The sequence below is a fragment of the Hemibagrus wyckioides genome, linkage group LG09 (genome assembly GCF_019097595.1).
Source record: "Hemibagrus wyckioides isolate EC202008001 linkage group LG09, SWU_Hwy_1.0, whole genome shotgun sequence".
In the NCBI taxonomy this organism is placed as follows: Eukaryota; Metazoa; Chordata; class Actinopteri; order Siluriformes; family Bagridae; genus Hemibagrus; species Hemibagrus wyckioides.
Genome location: NC_080718.1, coordinates 921,661 through 945,085, shown reverse-complemented (window position 1 = coordinate 945,085; position 23,425 = coordinate 921,661). Strand labels below are relative to the sequence as shown.

The 23,425-nt window shown below is 38.8% G+C and overlaps 1 non-coding gene across 1 annotated transcript; it reads right to left on the bottom strand.

Moving 5' to 3' along the window:
* Window positions 1-17,026: 17,026 nt before the first annotated feature.
* Window positions 17,027-17,115, bottom strand: trnay-gua (transfer RNA tyrosine (anticodon GUA)). Its single transcript is given in 2 exon segments — window positions 17,027-17,062; window positions 17,079-17,115. It is a non-coding gene; the product is annotated as a tRNA-Tyr (tRNA).
* Window positions 17,116-23,425: the final 6,310 nt, after the last annotated feature.

Genomic DNA, 23,425 nt, shown 5'->3' with positions numbered 1-23,425 from the left:
GCCCTCTAGAGGAGACACAAAATAAAACACTTTCAGAGTTAGGGCAAAATACAGAAAACATTACTAAATTAAACTGAACATCATGTGACCTTGTTTCACTGTTTTGTGGGATGTCTACTTTTCTTGTAGACGTACACTCTCTTTACACATTTGTTTTCGACCCACTACACTGGTTTACTGGCAAGGTCAGGAGCGGAGCTAGCGGTGATGCTGGCGCGATGGAGACATCAGTCCCAGTGGGGGCAGAGGATGCTGCTGCTGATGGGCAGAATTTCCGTGGAAGAGGCACTGGCTTTGTGGAGCAGCCAGGTCGAGCTTCTTCCACTCCGCATCCAACTCCTTCTCCCGAACGCGCAGCAACTGCATCTTACACTCTTGCCACTTTATTGGCATCCCCAAACTGCATCCCGGGATCTACTGAGCCGGCCTGAAGCAGCTCAAAATAGGCTTCATCACCCAACCAACTTCCAGGCTCCGTATCGGCACCCGCAGCGCTGGGAGCCTGAGGTGGCCGAGTAGCGACGCCCGGAAGCACCTCCCGCTCAGGTAAGATCTGCTGCTCCACTAGTACCTCATACAACGCGGCTTTAACCACATTCTTGCTAGTGGGTCATGGAACCGAAATATTAAAGAAGTCGGCTATCAATAGCAGATGGTCTTTCCGACATTTCTCAAAAACTTCTAAAAGTAAGACGCAATGTAAAGTAACCAAATCAAATAATTTCTCATATTATATATATAATGTATACACTATATTGCCAAAAGTATTCGCTCACCTGCCTTGACTCGCATATGAACTTAAGTGACATCCCATTCCTAATCCATAGGGTTCAATATGACGTCGGTCCACCCTTTGCAGCTATAACAGCTTCAACTCTTCTGGGAAGGCTGTCCACAAGGTTTAGGAGTGTGTTTATGGGAATTTTTGACCATTCTTCCAGAAGCGCATTTGTGAGGTCACACACTGATGTTGGACGAGGAGGCCTGGCTCTCAGCCTCCGCTCTAATTCATCCCAAAGGTTCGGGTTGAGGTCAGGACTCTGTGCAGGCCAGTCAAGTTCATCCACACCAGACTCTGTCATCCATGTCTTTATGGACCTTGCTTTGTGCACTGGTGCACAGTCATGTTGGAAGAGGAAGGGGCCAGCTCCAAACTGTTCCCACAAAGTTGGGAGCATGGAATTGTCCAAAATGTCTTGGTATGCTGAAGCATTCAGAGTTCCTTTCACTGGAACTAAGGGGCCAAGCCCAGCTCCTGAAAAACAACCCCACACCATAATCCCCCCTCCACCAAACTTTACACTTGGCACAATGCAGTCAGACAAGTACCGTTCACCTGGCAGCCGCCAAACCCAGACTCGTCCATCAGATTGCCAGATGGAGAAGCGCAATTCGTCACTCCAGAGAACGCGTCTCCACTGCTCTAGAGTCCAGTGGCGGCGTGCTTTACACCACTGCATCCGACGCTTTGCATTGCACTTGGTGATGTATGGCTTGGATGCAGCTGCTCGGCCATGGAAACCCATTCCATGAATCTCTCTGCGCACTGTTCTTGAGCTAATCTGAAGGCCACATGAAGTTTGGAGGTCTGTAGCGATTGACTCTGCAGAAAGTTGGCGACCTCTTCGCACTATGCGCCTCAGCATCCGCTGACCCCGCTCCGTCAGTTTACGTGGCCTACCACTTCGTGGCTGAGTTGCTGTCGTTCCCAAACACTTCCACGTTCTTATAATACAGCTGACAGTTGACTGTGGAATATTTAGGAGTGAGGAAATTTCATGACTGGATTTGTTGCACAGGTGGCATCCTATCACAGTTCCACGCTGGAATTCACTGAGCTCCTGAGAGCGACCCATTCTTTCACAAATGTTTGTAAAAACAGTCTGCATGCCTAGGTGCTTGATTTTATACACCTGTGGCCATGGAAGTGATTGGAACACCTAATTCTGAATATTTGGATGGGTGAGCGAATACTTTTGGCAATATAGTGTATTTAAATGTACAGAAAAAATTACAGAATTCAATTTTTGCCACACTGCAGTTTTGGAAACAGAAAACAATGTGATTCTACTTTCAGTATCTAATCAGTTCCTCCAGGATTTTGTGATTCTGAGATCACAGAAATGAAAACAAGATCAAGCAAATTCAATTCAGTTCAATTCATTTGTATAGCGCTTTTAACACTTCTCTCAAAGCAGCTTTACAGAAGTATAGAAACATAGAAAAATGTATAAAGTTTAAAGTTAAATTAGTATTTAACTCTAAACACAGGAAAAACACCCTAAGATGATATGAGGAAGAAACCTTAAGAGGAACCAGGCTCAGAAGGGAAGCTCATCCTCATTTGGGTGGTGATATTTAGAGGAGTTTGCCTTTTTTCAGTTTTGTCAGTGTTTCAATACCTGGCCCTTTAATTAAGCTACATAGAGATTGTCACAAATCATTGTTAAATCACATCTGTGATCATCCTTGTAACAATATGAAAATGATTTGATTGTTTATTGTATTGCGTAACTTATGAAACTGTATTTTCCTGTAGTTTAGGATTCCCCCTGCACTTCCTGATGAAATATTTATGATAAATACACATATGTATATACCACAATTTAAATCCAATAATGAAATGAAATATCACTTTTCCTTCCCATTCCATCATCCATTCACTTTCATCTTGCATGTCACTGTGTGTTTCTTGATGCATGACATCAACATGACATCAATATGCTTTTGTCTCATTAATTCAAAGAGCATCGCTCTCTTCCTGTAGTCTCTCGCACCGTTTATGTTTAAACTGCCCAGTCTTAAATTACTCATAAAATGAATAAAGAAAGACACTGAGCAAGACAAACACAAAAAAACAAAGAGAAAAGTAGAACACTTGTTTTTCATCATTCAACATGCTTAAACTCAACGTTTGCACAATTTTCTTTAACCTGTATTTCTCCTGTTCTGTTAAACCCCCAGCCCTGTTTCTTTCATTGCTACTCTTGCTGACTCTGTAAACAATCCACCATCTGGAAAAAACTCCTCTACTTTAATTCCTTTCATCACTTTAGTTGTTTGCAGAAAGGAGTTAATTTTCTCAGGAGTATAAGCACTCCTCCTAGCTCTTCTTTGAGGGACTCACTCTGACTCAAGTGAGCTCACTGATTCACTCTCACTTTCCATTACTGAATCATCAGAGTTACTACAGATATCAGATTCAACTCCCATTTAATCATCTTGGTTTTCCTGAACCTGTCCTTTTTTTCTGATTTTTTCCCTTTGTCTTTTCCACTAGTGTTTCTCTTTAAAGTTGGTGTTTTAAGCAGGTTATCATTTTCTGTCATATCAATATCCTTTGAGTTTTCTACCTCTACAGCATCACCATTTGTTATCTCTATTTTCTTCTTTTCTATTTCTTCCTCATTACTTTCTTTCACACTCTCTTCTTGATCTTAAACCTCAATGCTAGATTTAACTCTTCACCTTTGTTGTTTAGAATCATATACACTTTTACAAACTGTGAGGTATGGGTTGTTCTGTGTGTCCTGTCCTGTGTTGGTGATTACTGTAGAGATTAGTTGATGTTCATCTGATTGTCCTCTAGATGGCAGTAGTACTAAACATACAAGTAGCAGAGATTACTTCAGGTTGGTCCACTCCGTACTCCAGCCCAGGCTTTCCTGATGATCCAGCTACTACCACCTGCAAGCAGTAATGGAGACCCTATAAAGCTGGGACAGAAGCCAGTGAGATTTTTAACAAATTAATATTTGTGATTTTAAGATCAGGTTCTGTATCACAAATTATTTGGTCCTAAAAAATAAAGTTTAAAAATATCAGAAACCTGTGGCATTATGTTTTGTTTCGCATCCATTCACTAGCACTGACCACACTTCATTGTGCAGCCATTCACTTGCATTTCATACTGATTGACTCTGATTATACTGATGTCCTGATTGTTATTTTGGTTAATTTTGTTGTAATAAATATTATTTATTCCGCTGTGTCGTCTCCCTTAATGTTACATCTCTGAGCAAGGTGTAACAATAGGGGAGGGAACAGACATGAAAATGATGCCCCAGAGGTAGGAGTGACGACACAATGAAAGTCTACTTTTTACTGGTTATTATTGTAGCTGTATTTGATAAAAAAATTAGTTGGACTAACTCAATTAAATTACAGTGCATGGATGAGTGTCATGTCCGGTCTCTGCCGCCCCGTGCGTGAACCCGGACCTCCGTGGACGCTGCGTGCATCAGCACGCCATGGAGAAGACCCATATGCAGGATTCAGAAGGCACTGCTTTATTAACATAAACACAAGACATGGGGAAACTAACCTAATAACGAAGACATGACAACACTAACAGAAACTAAACCATGAACAGAAACTTGACTTACAAACATAGAACAATGACAGGTATAAAAGGATCCCTATTTATAGGGCACAACATTAAGACTAATGGGGAACAGGTGACATGGTGGGAACGAGAACAATAGGAAAGGAGTGGCACAAAAAAATACACACAATAAAGCAAGCTTCACAGAATCACCTGCCAGCTCCCTCTCTAGGCCTGGCAGGGAACTGTCCACCTGTTCCTGACAGAGTTGGAGCTATATATATTTATTGGATGGAAGTCCTGCCCACAACTGAGTTCATGAGTTATTTTTTTCAGTGCAGATGGTATTTACAGTACATTCTGGGAAGTTTTAGGAGATGACTTGCTAGCAGTACTCATTGATAGCTTGACCAGAGGATCATTGCCTGTGGGATGCAGGAGAGCAGTCATCACATCCTTTTACTGAAGGTATTGTCAAAAACACTAGCTACCAGATTAAGAGAAGTGATTGGTCACCTCTTTCATATAGACCAGACATATTGTGGACCCAATAGATCTATTTGTGATAATATTTAACTGATTAGAGGTATTCTGGACATCTCTAGATCATTGGATTTAAATTGTGGTATATACATATGTGTGTTTATCATAAATATTTCATCAGGAAGTGCAGGGTGAATCCTAAAGTACAGGAAAATACAGTTTCATAACAGTTAAGCAATACAATATCATATCATTTTCAATCAAATTGTTACAAGGATGATCACAGATGTGATTTAAGAATGATTTGTGACAATCTCTGTGTAGCTTAATTAAAGGGCCAGGTATTGAAACATGGACAAAACTGAAAGAAGGCAAACTCCTCTGAATATCATCACCCAAATGAGGATGAGCTTCCCTTCTGAGCCTGGTTCCTTTCAAGGTTTCTTCCTCATATCATCTTAGGGAGTTTTTCCTCACCACTGTCACCTCAGGCTTGCTCATTAGGGATACATTTTAGACATAAATAGTAACGTAACTTAAAATAATAGTAACTTTTTCATTTAAACATTTTTTCTATGTTTCTATACTTTTGTAAAGCTGCTTTGAGAGAAGTGTTAAAAGCGCTATACAAATAAATTGAACTGAATTGAATTTGCTTGATCTTGTTTTCATTTCTGTGATCTCAGAATCACAAAATCCTGGAGGAACTGATTAGATACTGAAAGTAGAATCACATTGTTTTCTGTTTCCAAAACTGCAGTGTGGCAAAAATTGAATTCTGTAACTTTTTCTGTACATTTAAATATGTTGATGCTTTTGATGCATAAGGAGTCAAAAATCAAATGGTGTGTATGCCTTTGTAACATATGCAGGCAATTTAACAAAGGTTTTACTGAATGATCTGTACCCCTGTAGACTATTTAAAAACAGCTGGAGTTTAAAACACAGAGACTTACAATTTTTTATTAAAATAAAGAAATAAAGAAGTGAAAGTCTAACCAGTGAAACTGTGTGATAAATTATAACACAATTAATGTGACATCACATTAGGCATCACATGCCATGTAAATGTAAGTAAAAGGGGGCGTGGTCAACAGCAGGAGAAGTAAAGGCAAGAAACAACCTTCTATACTTTTTACTAATAAAGAACTTCATACTAATTCATTACATTTTTACCCCCCAACACACACACACAGGGATATAGAATTGCCAACACTAATGCAGTTGACATCATAAGTTTAGATACTAGCAGAATATGGAAAATGTAAAACAAACAAACAAATAAATAAATAAGAGGGATCATAAAAATTGCATTTTATTTTTTTTATTTAGCTCTGCTTTTACATAAAGTTTACATATAGTGCACAAGATACAATAAAAAACTGAATTAACACAAATGAACCAGTTCATAAGTTTCTATTAGCCTTACTAATAATGTTTTCATTTATTTCATACCTAGTAGCATAACACAAAAAAGTGCTACATGACTGGGTTAGATCATCTCTACATCTATACATAGCTATATATGTACACACAGATTTATTTGATTATTTATTTTTATCTTATACAATTTTACACTATTTCTTGATATTAGTAAGGAAATACTTCTGGTATAGATAAAGGTACATCTCATCTTATCGTCTAATCTAAGTAAGATTTTAGGTTGTTGTTCTTACATAAAGCATTATTTAGGGAAAATACCTTAAAAAAATTCTATTTCTTCTTTTATTAATAATAAAGTTACGGCTTCATTTAAGGATGTTTAACTATAATGAAGTAACTTGTGCATTTGTCAATACTATTCCATGTAAACGAATCCACTAAAATGTGTAAGATGGTGTCATCTCAGATTTTTGATCCTTTACAATTAGAATTTCAGACTTTAATCCTGACAGGTTGGGTCTTGAAGGATTTTTGAAGGCTATCTGTATTTTATTGTCATTTTAATTTCACATTGTAGTGAATGATAAGTGAATGAAAAGTTTCTGACACTCTTTAAAAAGGATTTGTATTTTAGTGAGAAATGAATTTCATGTGTTTGTGCTAAAAAGATGCATAGAAATGATTTTGATGCATAGAAATGATCGGAAGGAGGCTGTAATAGATGCAATTCAAATATTTTATTAAAGATTACTAAATAAACACTATAATAAAAGATGCAACTATTTACAGATTTTGAACTATTTACAGATTTTGAACTATTTACAGATGAAGATCTACATAGAGGGATGAGGGAGGAGGGGGTGATGGGGGGCTTAATAGGAGGATGAAAATAGGAGAGATAATAATGTTAGTAACAATATAAAATATTTGAAAATGTTAGAATTTAATTACAAAATAAATTTATACTTACCTGTGGAGAGCTTGAGCAATGTAGGGACAAAATATGAAATGTAAAAAAGTATTAAAAGGGAATTAACTAGTGAAAAAAATTGTTTGTGTGTGTGTATGGTGGGAAATGGGGAGGTGTGGGGGTAAGGGAAAGACATTGCTCAGAGTCTCTCCAAAGTCTTCATCATCTTCTCTATGTGCTGCTGGAGGAGATCCGTAACTGTGGCTGAGCGTAGAATACATCTATAAGGCCTGTAAGCTGACCCTATCAACAAATTACACACACACACACACACACACACAAATCCAGTATTATGTCACTGTCTTACAGATACAATGGTGAGAATTTGTGTATCGTGGCATCAGAAGATATTCAACACTTACAATAAGCTCTGTGAAGTAGTTCTCTGCTTCAGGCTCCTCCTCGTCTGCATCCCACATGTTGATGAACTCCAGCAGGTGGTCCAAGTATCCTCCCATTAACTTTAGGAAAGAAAGAAGACAAGCTCTGTTAATGCCAGGGTTAAAATATGAGAAAAGAAAATGCAATAAAATAGATTGTGTTCTCAAACTACAATTCTAGCATCTCTTTTTAATCCATGTTAAGACTCTTACCGACTCAGGTGTTAAGTCGTTCGTCAAAAATCTGTACAGAACCCAGCAGAGCTGAGTTTCAGGGCCCCTTATCCTCCTGATGAAGGATCGAATAGTGTTCACTGACTAGAAATACAAAAAAAAAAAGAGAACTTGTAAAGAAGGAGATGTGTGTGTTTGTGTGTGATGTGTGTGTGTTTGTGTGTGATGTGTGTGTATGTTTGTGTGATGTGTGTGTTTGTGTGTGATGTGTGTGTGTTTGTGTGTGATGTGTGTGTGTTTGTATGTGATGTGTGTGTGTTTGTGTGTGATGTGTGTGTGTTTGTGTGTGATGTGTGTGTGTTTGTATGTGATGTGTGTGTGTTTGTGTGTGATGTGTGTGTTTCTGTGTGTGTTTGTGTGTGATGTGTGTGTTTGTGTTTCATAATAACACATCAAACATTCTGTCACTTTCCTTACAGTAAAAACAGCTTGAGTAAATGTTTGTTTACCAGAAAGGTATTGGATGGATCATGTTGATGTTCATACGGCAGCAGCTGAAGATTTGGCCGAACATCCTTAACACACACAAACACAATTAGTCACTGCAATTAACACAATTTTGCAATGCCACAATAAATAATCCCTTACCTGAATGCCAGTGAAACCATCCTCAGTGTGGGCAAAATAAGAGAATTCCTGCAAATAACGGGAAGATGAAACTCAAGATATATTTTATTAAAATGCTCTTCTAAAAATCATTAATATCAAATCTCTTCATCAGAGTAATGAATACTGTGATTACATGTGAGAGGGAGGAGTCTGCAATGTGGGAGGGAACACTTCGGCAGACGCTGTACAGCTCACCAGTCCTGAGAAACTGTGAAAAATAAAGCATGAAGATCATAAGGGCTTTTTATCATAGCAGTTTCATACTAACACACTGAACATTCTGCTGCTTGGAAAATTCAGAGATTGCTTTTAGTAAGTAAATGAAAGGTTTGGTTACCAGAACAGCAGCTGTAGGTACATGGCGGCGTATGGTGGGATGCAGCAGAGAGATCGGCTCAACAACCATGACAGAAGGAGCCCTTGGTGTTTCTCTCGGGGTTTTAACAGGAGCTGTAATAAATTAGTTTTATTTGTATGTGATTCATAATTATAACTTCAATTACAACTAATATTTTCTATCGTACATATAAACCAATAGTCAAGTTTATGAGTTGTATTGTGATGAGATTTCAAAATGGGTAGACATGTTTTCAAGTGCACTAGCTAACCATTAAATATATGCTATAATTTATAGCCAAGCATTAATTTTAAATACTTTTTTAACCTTCCACTCATTTTTATTTTTGCTCTAATGAATAAATTATTTATCTTAATGATGCTACCAAGTTAATTATCCAGGCTTACTAACAGTGTAGTTAAACCTGTGTTTTCCACACCCGGAAATGAGGATTTTTCTATTTAAAAACACATTTTATGTACTAATCTTAAATGAACACATGTCTGAACAACAGAGAGAAAGGGAGAAGTAAAAAACTTTCCTTTTAATGCAGAAAAGTTAATAATATTGTGAGTTTGTTAGCTAGTTCACTCGTGAATAAACAGACAAATATCAGCATTAGTATTCAGCTTGTGTAAATTCACTGTACATGTGACTGATTAAAGTCTCAAAAACCTCCTGTCCCTGTCCATCATCCAAAATCTATCTAAATATTATACTGTATAATTATTTACACCTTCACCCGACTTCAGCAAGCTTTATACTCAATATGATATTGTGTACATGAAATGATTAGCGAAATGCGCTAGCTAGCTAACATACATCTGTAATCAAGTCCTTTAGGGCGCTAACTGGATAATCACTAGTCTAATCATGATTTAGTGTAAAACCAGTACTCAGGGTTGTTAAGTGACCTTCTGATGGGGGAAATATTTCACTGTGGAAATGGAATAAATTCTTAAACCAAGCTTAATGATTTTATTGTGTGATTTAAACCAGTAGCCAAGTTCGCTAGCACGATAACTAGCATGAGGCTAATTCGCGGCAACAGATGAGGTCGCTTGTGAGCTACATAACATTAGACTGTAACTGTAACTTCAACTGGATTTATTGTAAAATCAGTGAGACATTAAAGTCACGTGGTAGGATAAAGCTCTTCCTACCTTGAGGAGATCTTTTTCCCCGGAGGCTGCGGGAAATGAAGTAACTCACACCGGAGGAGAGAGTGACCAGACCCGCAGCACAGGCGATCTCACCCAGGGTCAAGCTCTTCAGGTCTTGCAGCATTACGCGGAAATCCATCGCAGAGTCAGAAGTCCTTCGTCGGGAGTCGCTGTTCGTGGTGTTGATGAAGTCCTTCGTCGGGAGTCGCTGTTCGTGGTGTTGATGTAGTTGTTCCGATGTTCAGTTGTGCGCTGTTCAGATGAAGAGATGAGTTTTTGTAGAGCAGATGTTTGTCTGTATCCAAGGAGCAAATGCCGAGTTATGATTTTAAACTGCTCGATGTGACGCGTTATCACCATGGATACAGTTTAAACACAAACTATTCAAAGAAGCGAATACGCATGCGCACGTGACGTCTAAAATGCACAGATTCACGCGGCTCGAGACCCAACGTGGGAATACCTGAGATGCGGATTGGGGTCACGCAGATGATGATGATGATGATGATGATGATGATAATTATTATCATTATTATTATTATTATTATTATTATTATTATTATTATTATTATTATGTTTGTTATCGTTATTAATTATAATTATAATAAAGTAATTACTATTATTGTATTGTTCTTATTGTTAACACATACACTTTATTATAGACCGTTGTTGCTCTAACTGTGTGAAGAGCTTTGTAAATATGAACACAGTACTCATAAATGCATGTCACTAACTGTCAGAGAAATTGTAAAACAAATCCAACAATCCCTTTGCGCCATCTGCTGGAGAATCGATGAAATGACATCAAGTAATCTGGGGCAATTTTTGTAAACGTTTTCTGTTATCAAGCAAATTTCTTGTCTATACTTTCTTTTTACCACTGTATTTTGTAATAAAGTTATAACAATAATAATAATTCATTATAATTCTATTCATTCATACAATTTCAGTAATTTATCTTCTTCAGTTTATAATAATAATAATAATAATAATAATAATAATAATGATGATGATAATAAATTGTAATCTGATTATAAAATAGAGAAAATATCAAGATAAAGTATCTTGTGTAAAAATTAATCTTGTTATTGCACAATTCTCATATGATATAGTAGAAATCCCCAAATGTATTGTCCAGTTTGTGGAAGGGGCTACTGGGAGCAGTGCTGGTTGTACAGTCTCACAGCAGCAGGGATGAAAGACCTACAGTACCGCTCTCTCAAACACTTGGGGTGAAGTAGCCTACCACTACAGGAGCTGCCCAGAGTCATCAGAGTCTTCCAGAACCTGACCATCATCCTCCTTTCTCCCTCCACCTGCACTGGGTCGAGACTGCATCCTATGAAAGAGCTATCTTCATAATTTTATCCAGTCTCTTCCTGTCTGCAGCAGAATTGCCACTGCTCCAGCTGAAAAAGAAACATAAAAATGACAGATACTACCACAGAGTCAAAAAAGATCTTGAGGACTGCCCACTGCACTACAAAGGAACTGAGTCTTCTCAGCAGGTACCATCTGCTCTGACCTTTGTTGTAAAGTGCAGTGGAATTGTCTGTCCAGTCCAGTTTATAGTTGAGATGAACACCCAGGTACTTACCATTGAAACCAGAAGTTTACATACACTGTGTCAGAGCCTCTAAAATCTCCAAATTCACAAGTCTTACTCAGTGTGTGCAGTTCCACAAGGTACTGGTCAAAACTCACTCCTTGTGTCTGGTCAGCAGAGAAGAACTTGTATCTCTCAAAAGTGACATTGTTACTTGGCAAGAAGATTATGGAACATGTGCCACACACAAGACCTGAAATAATCGTTTGGTCTGAAAACTACACACCTGGCAACACACAAACATCATCTGACATTCACTGAATTTAACTAGATGGCTGTTCCTGAGAAAATTCAGCAACTTATTATTTCAATCAATTTATGCACTAGGCTTTCTCACAACAAATCAATCTCACTGTTGGATATATAATCTAATGATTGTCAGGTAGTTCTAGGTTTCCCCTTGTTTTATATAAGCTGTATCCGATACTGCCATCCTGTGGTGAGATTGAGAATTGACCTAATACAGGAGACTTACTAACAGGTACCACAGAGTATAGAAGTAAAGCATTAAGTCTCTTTATATACTTTCACAAGAAGACCAGCCTGTAACCACTTAATGAAATAAAATAATAAATGAATTAAATGACATGAATGAAATTTGTTTTTATACTTGTACTTCTTGTACATAATAAATAGCTTTTCTTTTCTTTTCTTTTTTAAACACTTTTCAGTTTCAAACATCTGAATCAGTGTTTATAAGTTAGGTCTGGTGATTAATTTCAGCTGGAGGATGTGGAAAGAAAACAAGGCCTGTCCCTACACTTTCCTTCACTTAAAGCACTCTGAAATTTCCTTCAGGATGAATGTAAAAGTTTACAGAATTGCCATATTTGGCTGAGGGTCTGTGTGCTCAGCTGTTTAAAGAGGCAGAAGGCCATCATACAGAGGTGGCAGCAGGAATAACACAGACTACTGACTTAACACCTTACTACACACTGTGTCACTTTAAATTTCATTCATCTCAGGTTACTTTTACAAGCATTACTGCACTTTAAAGCTTTGAACCCATGTGTGTACTTACCCCCACTGTTACCCATAGCCCCTCCCTGCATGCTTCTTATTCCTGTTGCACTTTATATATGTCTCGTCAGCACTATGAAATGTCATACATGTGTCTTAGACATTGAGTCCGAGAGAATTATTATTTCATCTCATCACACTGTATGTGGCTGCGATTATCTTGAAATACCGCATAGTTAAAGCTCTGTGAAGAGATTCTGGCACTTAGGTTTAAAACACTTAAATCCTCATTATTCCCATCCTACAGTTCTGTTATTTATTTTAAAGTAAATTGTTCTTCATAAGTATACCAGTAATTGTTAAGAAGTTTCTGTCAGTTCACATTTCACAATACAAATCAAATCCAGCTCCAAGAACAGATTCAGGGTCTAAGGTGATCTGTTATAAAGACGGTATAAGCTTTCATATAAGCATTTCTTTAATGTTAACTAATGCAGTAAATAAAGTAAGTTAACAGAGCCTTAATGTAAAGTGTTATCACAGTATGTTTATATGGTTTATTACTCACATAAATAATTGTAATGTGATAAATGTATTGATTATGTCCACTTCAAAAGAAAATCAGCTGAATCAGAATAAACCTAAGCTTTTAAACTTTATTTGTAGAAAACATTGTTTTCCTTCTAGGATTAAGCTCTTATTAATCCTCAATATTCTTAAATGGAGGCTTGTGCTCTAGTCATCTCAACAAAATTTGCATTAGTCCACCCTTACAGGTTTTTTTTTAACATTTCACAGGCTGAAAGGCTGAATTTGTCAAATGTCAGATTCATTCAATCACCGCAAAACAAAAGACTTGAAGAAACCAACTCGGGTAAAACACCAAATCTATGCATGGAGTCCAAGATTCTGTGACCACATTAATAATCTGGGATTTTTCTTCAACTGCATTTTTTCCTCTTTAAAATATAGAAAATAAACAATAGTTAATTTAAGATTCTGTACTCTTTCTAGGTGTCTATTTAAAGGTCAGATTTTCCTCATGTCTGATCTTTTTTACTGAAGCATGTGTTCAAGTGACACTGATGCATTTGATCTAAAATGGCTTGTAAGGTTTTGCATAAACTTGTGGTGTCCATGCAGCTCAAATGCACAAACTCATTTAAAGCAAAAAAGGCAACTTGCTAAATGCTAGAAACTCAGAAAGGCATCTTACATAAATTTCAAAGATTTTACTTCAAGTTGTTGTCAAATAATATAATCTGTAAAACAAATGAATGTATTAAATTAGAAAAAAATGCAAAAAAGAAGCATTTTTCCTAGTGGTCTCAGACATTTGGACCCCACTATATATTTTATTATGGCCTTAGCAAGGCTATAAAGTGTCCACCTTTTATATATTTCTTTTCTGTTTTGTACATTCCTTATTTTGAAGGCTAGTGTATTAATTTAAGTGTGTTCATTTATGACAGAAATGGCCTCAATGTGTCTTAAAATGTCCTTGTTTTGTCTGTGCAGGCAACATTTATAACTGATTCCAGGTGTTTTGAGGAAATGCATCTCAAGCTCTGACATACTGCTGTGGCTGAAATTGATCTTTAAGACACTAATGTACATGGAAGTTGCTGGACAAAGCTCAGTCTGATGGTGTGGTTTTAGATCATTTGTGACATATCTTGCTTCTTGTCATAGATAAATGTGAACTGTCTGAAAATGGAAAAATCGTGTTGGCAGTAGGACTAAAAGGCAACTGTAAGCAAACATTTTGATCAGTGGAGTTGAAATAAAGCTTATCTAACAGTTAGAACAGCTGTCCTGTGTTGTAATTATTTTATTGTTCATATTCTTATTATTAACATGAGTTAATCATAATGGACTTTTTACTGGACAATGGCAGCACACAGAGCGCTTACTCTAAATAAATTATGTTTATTATTATTTTTGTGTGATATGGTGATGGAGTTCTAACTGAAACACTACAAACTAAAATATTTCATCCTATCATCACATACTCTCCCATCCAGCATGTCTAGACAAACATGTGTACACATGCACACGTGCACACAATCTTGGTATTTCCAATGACCTTCGTATTGGTGTAGATATTTAATGGAACATGCCATTTCAGAGGCTTGTACCAATCACTGTAGTTACATAAAGCCCAGTATTTACAATATGAATAGGTAAAGATCATCTTCTGTTGTGACCTAAACCTTTATAAACTACTGTGTTGAGACAATGTGTAGAATTCATGCACTTGTCAGCTGTAAGAGTGTTTTATATTCTGACTCACATGTCAACAGAAACAGAAGCTGAATAGATTCTGTATGAAGCCTTAAAAAATAATCAGACATGATCTTCCATGAGTGCATTCTCTGGACATCAAATAAACCCAGACACACCTCATATTTCTGCCCTTTAGATCTGGCAAAACGGTATAGAATAAGTTATTTATAGTTATAGTTAGTGCTGGTTTATACCAGTTAGTGCTGGTTTATACTGGTTTATACTGGTTAGTGCTGGTTTATACCAGTTAGTACTAGTTTATACTGGCTTATACTGGTTTATACTGGTTAGTGCTGGTTTATACTGGTTTATACCAGTTAATTCTGGTTTATACTGGTTTATACCAGTTAGTGCTGGTTTATACTGGTTTATACCAGTTAGTGCTGGTTTATGCTGTCTTATATAGGTAGAGAGAAAGAGAGAGAGAGAGAGAGAGAGAGAGAGACCTTGTAAGTTTTACTCCCCTATTTACATCAACGGGTCTGAAGTAGAGCGTGTCTCCAGCTTTAAGTTCCTGGGTGTCCACATCTCTGAGGATCTGTCCTGGCATCTGAACACCTCAACTCTGGTTCGGAAGGCACAACAGCATCTTTACTTCCTAAGGAGACTGAAGAAAGTTCACCTATCCCCCAAGATCCTGACCAACTTTACCGCTGCATCATTGAGAGCATCTTGATGAGCTGCATCACAGTGTGGCATGGCAGCTCCACGATGTGTGAAAAGAAATCTCTGCAAAGGGTTGTGAAAACCGCCCAATGCATCATCGGCACCCAACTACCTGCCATTGGGTCTCTTCACCACAGTAGATGTCTACACAGAGCACACAAAATAATCAAAGACTCCTCCCACCCGAGTCACAAACTGTTCAACCTTCCATCCAGGAGGAGATACAGGTCCATCCTCACCAGAACCAGTAGGTTTAGGGCCAGTTTTTTTCCTTCAACCATAAATCTACTGAACTCTACACTACACCGCTAGGACACTCATGTCTTTCTACACTTACCACTTTACAGTTCTGCTCCACTCTGTACATTCTGTTAATATAATATTTTTCACTGTTAAACATTCTGTTGTACATTCTGTTATAATATAATTTTTTCTCAGTGTGTAATATAATTAATGTACATATTGTCCATTTCATAGATTACACCTAGTATTATCTATTTGTCTATCTATTTATATACATTTACATATACTATATTTATACATACTATATAATATATGTATATTATCTGTTACTGTTGTACATACATTTTACATAATGCACACATTTTTAGCACAATTATAATTACACCTGTCACTTTATCTGCTGTAAATATTACTTGCACATACTTCTCTATGCGCACTCTGACATAGCCTTATTTATCGATGTACATATTTACATATTTATCTGCACCTGTTCATTGGCAGAATTTCTACTATTTGCACTTCTGGTAGATGCTAAACAGCATTTCATTGCTATGTACCTGCACTCTGCAATGACAATGAAGTTGAATCTGTCTGTCTGTCTGTCTGTCTGTCTGTCTGTCTGTCTGTCTGTCTGTCTATCTATCTATCTATCTATCTATCTATCTATCTATCTATCTATCTATCTATCTATCTATCTAATGCACAGGGTTTCACGCTGTCCACCAGGCGCCTCAAAAGCGATGGGCCAAAACCTTCAGATGTGAACGTTTGTGTGCTTCGCTGCATGTCAAAGCTTTTACATAGGACAGACATACCTGTTCTCGTCTAGACCTGATCGGTGAGCAGTACACCCTGCATGGCTCGCCAGCTCATCACTGTGCAAACACATTCACGCACTCGCTCATACCTAATAGCAATTTGTTTCAGCCGATCCACCTACTGGCGTGTCTTTTGGAGGTGAGAGGAAACCGGAGAACACCGGGTGTACACGCACGGGGACTCCGGACAGACTGCAAACTGGTGACCCTGCAGCTGAGAGGTGGGACCTCTTTTAAGTCTTTTGAGACAGTCTGTGCAGACATTCTGTTGACGTTAAAGTGAATTTGTTTAAACTGCTGTTTCCTCAGGTGTAACTCATCCGGAATTGCCGTAAATCGGCACTAGAGGCCAATCCTGGGGGCTGTGCCCAGCCCCACGAGGCCCACACGCCCGTCTGCGTCTCCCTGAAGGTCTAGCGGCTAGGATTCAGCGCTCTCACCGCCGCGGCCCGGGTTCGATTCCCGGTCAGGGAAGCGAACTCTTTTTCACGCCCGGCCAGAGCTAGCGGCTGCAAGAGGCAGATGCACTCAAACGGCGCGCTTCCCGGAGGCTGGTAAAAGCCGTCCTTCGAGCCGGATTTGAACCGGCGACCTAAGGATGTCCATTTGTAAGCACCTACAGTCCTCCGCTCTACCAGCTGAGCTATCGAAGGGAGGGCTCAAGGCCGCCTTTGGGCAACAACCTGGCAAACGGGACCCCTGGTGATTTTTGTCTGTTACGAGCCACGTAGCGCAGCGGTTTCAGGGGCCCTAGGCCAGATTTACTGGGGCCTATAAACTTTCTTGTCGATGTTAGACCCTTCTTCACCGTTACAATCTCGTTTGCAATCTCGGGTTTCTACGTGTGGGTGCCCTCGCCGGTGCGTTGACTTAAACTAAGTAAATAGAGAGGACCTAATGCGCAGGGTTTCACTCTGTCCACCAGGCACCTCAAAAGCGATGGGCCAAAACGGTCAGATGTGAACGTTTGTGTGCATCGCTGCATGTCAAAGCTTTTCCATAGGACAGACATACCTGTTCTTGTCTAGACCTGATCGGTGAGCAGTACACCCCGCATGGCTTGCCAGCTCATCACAGGGCACTGTGCAAACACATTCACGCACTCGCTCATACCTAATAGCAATTTGTTTCAGCCGATCCACCTACTGGCGTGTCTTTTGGAGGTGAGAGGAAACCGGAGAACACCGGGTGTACACGCACGGGGACTCTGGACAGACTGCAAACTGGTGACCCTGCAGCTGAGAGGTGGGACCTCTTTTAAGTCTTTTGAGACAGTCTGTGCAGACATTCTGTTGATCTTAAAGCGAATTTGTTTAAACTGCTGTTTCCTCAGGTGTAACTCATCCGGAATTGCGGTAAATCGCCACTAGAGGCCAATCCTGGGTGCTGCGCCCAGCCGCACGAGGCCCACAAACCTCTCTGTGTCTCCCTGGTGGTCTAATGGCTAGAATTCAGCGCTCTTGCCGCGGCAGCCCAGGTTTGATTCCTGGTCAGAGAAGCAAGCTCTTTTTTGCGCCCGGCCAGAGCTAGCGGCAGCACACAAACGACGTGCTTTCTGGAGGCTGGTAAACGACAACCTAAGGATGTTCATTTGTAAGCACCTACAGTCCACCGCTCTACCAGCTGCGCCAAAGTTCAATAGTCTGCTTCGGGTGGGGAAGAAAGGAAAAAAAAATGGGGAAGGAGGGGAAGGAAGAAAAAAGAGAGAAAAGAGAAGAAAAGAAAGAAAGGAAGAAAGCAAAGGAGAGACAGAGTGCCACGTGTGATTTATATGCACCTGTTTTGTAATTTTTTTAATTAAAACAAAAAAACTACCAATATTTATATTATTAAATATATATGTTGAAGCACACACCTAAATAAACTTATAATGATAAAACAAAGAATACATTCAAGTCAGGTCAAGAATCTTTTATTGTCCTTTTGACCACATATAGCTGATGCAGTACACAGTGAAATGAGACCATGTTTCTCCAGGACCCTGGTGCTACATAAACAACATAACATAATTACAAAACACAGAGCTAAGGACGGAAAGTAAGCTGTCCTAGCTTCATAAAGTACATCGTGTGCAACTTGGTGCAAACAGTGCAAGACAAAAGACAGTGCAAAGAGACAATACAGTACGTATAGCAGCAGTTGAATAATGTGCAAATACAATTCAAATAATACATTATTTAATACATGTACCCTAATAATAAATACAAGTGACACATTATAAAATAGCAATATATTAAACTATAAACAAAACAGAAAAATACTATTTAAACATCAAATATTTAAATATAAAATACATGTAACTTTGTAAGAATACAAGTGCTATATGCAACATATCTATATTTTCTTTATTTTTTTGAGCAACTGCTGTTCTGTCATCATCTCTGTCACTGGACAATAAATTCTGGCCTTGTCTTGGCTATGTCCAGTTGCTGATGTCCTAGAACAACCACACTTTCTGCAAGTGTCGGCCTTCACCTAATGTATGCACGTGGTTGACGTGGCACAGGCGGTTGAAAAGTAATAGCACACATAAGCAGCATTTTAGCGTTGGAAACATTTTTCTTGCTATTACCGTTTACGCGATATGTTGCTTAAACTATTGCAAGAAATTCTGAAATAATATATAAATACAACTCTGAGCGTGTCTCGACCTGGGTCTCGCGCGCACTAACAATGTACCACAAGCAATAAAAGCTTTCGTTGGCAAGTAAACTTATTAAGATGAGGTTTACATCACAGCACGTAGTACTACTCTCCGTTACAAATATAAAAGCTATACATGCTTAAACTATTGCAATACATTCTCAAATAATATATACAAACTAAAGTCACAGTTAAAATATGAAATCTAAACTAGTGTGTGCGCTGGGAACAGTTTAAAGACGATGCATCCAACCTCATCCTCACTCTCTCTCTCTCTCACACACACACACACACACACACACAGTAGCGGTCTGAAGTACGTATTGCATTTAAAAATTAATATAAAATAAACTATAATACTTATCAGCATGAAACGTAATAGCACACCTAAGCAGCACGGTACTTGTCTGACTGCATTGTGCCAAGTGTAAAGTTTGGTGGAGGGGGGATTATGGTGTGGGGTTGTTTTTCAGGAGCTGGGCTTGGCCCCTTAGTTCCAGTGAAAGGAACTCTGAATGCTTCAGCATACCAAGACATTTTGGACAATTCCATGCCCCCAACTTTGTGGGAACAGTTTGGAGCTGGCCCCTTCCTCTTCCAACATGACTGTGCACCAGTGCACAAAGCAAGGTCCATAAAGACATGGATGACAGAGTCTGGTGTGGAGGAACTTGACTGGCCTGCACAGAGTCCTGACCTCAACCCGATAGAACACCTTTGGGATGAATTAGAGCGGAGACTGAGAGCCAGGCCTCCTCGTCCAACATCAGTGTGTGACCTCACAAATGTGCTTCTGGAAGAATGGTCAAAATTTCCCATAAACACACTCCTAAACCTTGTGGACCGCCTTCCCAGAAGAGTTGAAGCTGTTATAGCTGCAAAGGGTGGACCGACGTCATATTGAACCCTATGGATTAGGAATGGGATGTCACTTAAGTTCATATGCGAGTCAAGGCAGGTGAGCGAATACTTTTGGCAATATAGTGTATCTACAGATAACCAAAAAAAACCCTCATCCCTCACTCTAGCTGACGTGTCACACACACACACACACACACACACACACACACAGCAGCGGTCTGAAGTCCGGGAATAATACATTTACAAATCCATATAAAAAACTATAATACTTATCAGCATGCAAAGTAATAGCACACCTAAACAGCATTGTAGCGTTGGAACCATGTTTCTAGCCATTACTGTTTAGGACTAGTAACCTTTTACATGCTTGTTTACGACATCTACAGATGCTCGTTTATGGCACCTACTGAAAATCTCAGAGAAAGACCGAACTGTACAGAAACCAGGAAGTGAAGTCTGTGAAAAATGCATGTACAAATTAATATAAAATAAACTACAATACTTATCAGAATGAAAAGTAATAGCACACATAAGCATAACATGGGCAACATTTTAGCCTTGGAACCATGTTTCTAGCTATTACCGTTTAGGACTAGTAACGTTTTACATGCTTGTTTACGGCAACTGCTGAGAAAAACCGAACTGTGAGCGCTCTCCTTAAATGTCCGTGCGGAAACCAGGAAGTGCAGTCCGTAAAAAATGCATTTAAAATTAATATAAAATAAACTACAATACTTATCAGCATGAAAAGTAATAGCACACTTAAGCAGAACATAACCAACATTTTAGCGATGGAACCATAATTTTAGCTATTACTGTTTAGGACTAGTAGCGAGTCCAGGAACCGGAATAATAATAATAATAAAAAATAGTGACGATAACAAGAGTGTGATTGCGTAAGTAATGTTGCAATGTTGCATTTCCAGGAGAAAATGCGAGTGTGATTGCGAATATGTTGCTTAAACTATTGCAAGACATGCTCAAATAATATTTAAAAGCTAAAGTCACAGTTTAAAAAGTTTAAGGTAGTTTATGTGGCTGTAGAGTAAGAATTCAAGCTGTAGGAACAGTTTAAAGATGATGTGTCCTTAAAAAACACCTCTTCCCTCACTCTAGCTGATGTCACACACACACACACACAAACACACAAACACACACACACACACACGGTAGCGGTCTGAAGTCCTTGAAAAATACATTTAAAATCCATCTAAAATAAACCAATATTTTTTTTTCACACCAATTTTTTTGTTACGTTTTTTAAATAAGAAAAATGTACTTTATGAATAACAAATAATGTATAAGACAATAATAATACATAATAAAAGAGAATGTAAAGAAATAAACTGGTTTTATTAAGTGTATTTACGTTGAAGATCAGACGAAGATGATGGTGGAGGTGGAGGAGATTGGAGGAGGTGGGTGGCGTTTTTCATTTCGTGCTCTATCGCTTAAGTTAACTTACTCGCTACACACTTAATGCTACAATTAATTGCGTAAGCTCGCTCGCTCGTAACTCAGATCTCGGCTCATATCTTAAAGCAAAAAATTGAGCGAGCGACGGCTCGTATCTCGGAAAACTCGTAAGTTGAGTCACTCGTAAGTCAAGGTTTCACTGTATATATATATAAATATATAAACTGTTGCGAGAACTTGAAATAATATATAAGTACAACTCCGAGCAGGTCTCGAACCCAGGTCTCCGGCATGGGAGGCGGCCGCTCTACCAAATAAGCTAAACTGCCACTTGTGAAGTTATTGAGATCAGTGGTACTAATACTTTACATGCACTACCACTAGCCACCATCAAATACACAATATACGATATACACGCTAAATATGCTTAAACTATTGCAAGACATTCTCAAATAATATACAAACTAAAGTCACAGTTCAAATATGTCTATTATCGTATTATCAGGCGGTCTACCAAATAAGCTAAACTGTAACTTATAACACTATTGAGATCAGTGGAGTAATGTTTTACATGCTTGTTTACAGCATCTACAGAGGAATGTTTACGGCTTCTACCAAGAAGCTAAACTGCAGCTTATAATACTACTGAGATCAGTGGAGTAATGTTTTACATATCTACAGATAACCAAAAAAAACCCTCATCCCTCACTCTAGCTGACGTCACACACACACACACACACACACACACACACACACACACACACTAGCAGTCTGAAGTCTGTGAAAAATACATTTAAAAATCCATATAAAAACTATAATACTTATCAGCATGAAAAGTAATAGCACACATAAGCAGCATTTTTAACCGCTCCAAATTTTGCGCCGCCACTAACGAGGTCAAATCCGCTTTCGGGGCGGTATCATCCTCAGAGTCCATGACTAGCAAAATGTTGCTGTGGCCTAAAGCTGCTAATTTGGCTGCCTCATCCGCTGCAGTGTTACCACTAGTTACGAACGAGCCGTCTGTTTTGTGTGCCGGACATTTGACTATGAGAAGTTTAGCTGCTAGTGTAATAGCATGTAATAACTCAGTGATAGCCATACCATGTGTGACAGGTGTGCCGTCTGCCCTTAAAAGCCCCCTCTGTGCCCATGTGGGGCCAAATTACCGTCTGGACCCCTAAAACAGGAGCCGTCTCAGAACTCAGAATGCGGTAGTGGCTGGTTTTCTGAATCCTGTCACGCTTTCATGTAAGTGATGTTAATTGACAATCGTGTAGTTCACCTTCCAATGGGGTCTGACATCTCTGAATGGTTAATTCTGGAGAAGATTACATCATAACCAGTTTTCCGTGTATGAGTGATTACAAATGTTGGACTGGTCAATAATGCATACAGTGTGTGAGTTGACATATTGTAATACTTGAAGCTTTCTGGTGAGCAAATGCAGCTGCTGCTAGCCCATGATAACAAGGTGGCATGCCCTTCACTATGTTATCCAATGACGTGCTAAAGTATGCAACTGGCTGTTTACTTGGACCCTGTTGTTGAGTTAGAACAGCATTAGCAAATCCACGTTTCTCTGACACATACAAATAAAATGGCTTACCATTTTATTTAATTTAATCTTTCTAAGGCTGCTACTGCTTCTGTTGTCCAAGCCAAGGATGCTTTCATTTGATCTGCTGCTTTTATCAGTGCATGGACAGAGACACTTTTAGAGCAAAATCTACTATCCATTGTCGGCTGTAGCCTACCATTCCTAGGAATGACAACATTTGGCCAACGGTTTGCAGTTTGGGAGCTTTCCGAACAACATTAACATGTGAAGTAGACAGCTTATGGCTGGTGTCATGCAAAACTCTTCCCAGATATTTAACCTGTTGCAGTACAGAATTGCAATTTTTTCCTTAAGTACTTTTTGCCTATTTTCAACCAATAATTTTAGGACCTTTAATGAATCTGCTTGACATTGTTCTTCGGTTGGACTACAAATTAAGATGTCATCAACAGAAGTCAACAGGAGACTATCAATATCCAAAG